Source organism: Aptenodytes forsteri, unplaced genomic scaffold (assembly GCF_000699145.1).
Source record: "Aptenodytes forsteri isolate BGI_AS27 unplaced genomic scaffold, ASM69914v1 Scaffold29, whole genome shotgun sequence".
Classification (NCBI taxonomy): domain Eukaryota; kingdom Metazoa; phylum Chordata; class Aves; order Sphenisciformes; family Spheniscidae; genus Aptenodytes; species Aptenodytes forsteri.
Window position 1 is genome coordinate 1,879,656 of NW_008794520.1, and position 1,093 is coordinate 1,880,748.

Here is a 1,093-nt window from a genome sequence, read left to right on the forward strand (position 1 = left end):
ATCCCGGGAGCGGGAGGGCGGCGGCGGCCGGAGGGTCCCGATGGTGCGGCCGGAGGGTCCCCGTGATGCCCCCACCCGTGTCACGGGGAAAGACAAAACCGTGTTTTATTCTGTCCAGTGGACTGACGGCACACGCAGCGAGACCCGAAACCCGAGAGCAGGGCGCTCGGTCTGGGGGGGTGAGGCAGGTTGCGGCAGCTTCCCAGTCTTTGGTAACTCCAGCCGTGCTCAACCAGTCCTCCCAGAGAGGGATTTTGAAAAATAATAGTGGAAAATACCATTGTGATTCAGTGTCTTGTGCCTGATGGTTTGTAAGAGACTGCCAAGCAGTCAGGGCAGTTTTACAGGTTTTTCTCTCCACTCTTAATAGCTAGAAACACTATTTTTAAGGCAAAACCCCAAATTTCACCAGCATGTCAGAGGTGTCCCCTCGGAGGGACAGAGGAGGGACGGCTGCACAGCTCACCCCCAGCCTCGCTGCTGTGAGGGCAGAACACAAGTCACAGCAGTGGCACTTGGAGCCTGAGAGCCAGCACCGGGACCCCTGGGCAGCAGGTTTGGAGGGCACTGGTGCCCCACGCGCCCACTTCTCCGGTCCAAGGGAAGGAATTGGGGCAGGAAGAGTGCCACAGGTCACCACAAGATAGTCAGTGAGCAACGAAAAAGCCTCTTGCATCTGCAAAAATGGGTAGCCCTGAGATGTAGAGGCTGGCATGCATGCCCACACCACCTCTCTCCCCAAATATCCAATATTTGGCCCCAGCTTTTAAGTCTCCCAGCTAACCATCCTACACTGCCCTAAAATAGCTATCAATAATAGTTAATAAGGAATTGTACAGCTTTGCTTATCATTCACTCCCAGCACCAATTAAAAAGATTTAGTTAAGCAAAATGCAATTACACTGTCATGGATAAAAGGGATACAATTAATTAAAAAGGAATACTTTCCCTTAGGAATGCTGTTATTTCCAGATGCTCCCATCCCTGTCCCTGACCATTCCTCGTGATCTGAAGAGATGTGGGGTGGGGAGGATTGGGGGGGGTCAGGTAGTTTGTCTCCCCATCTCACTGACTCACATGTATTTCTGAGGTA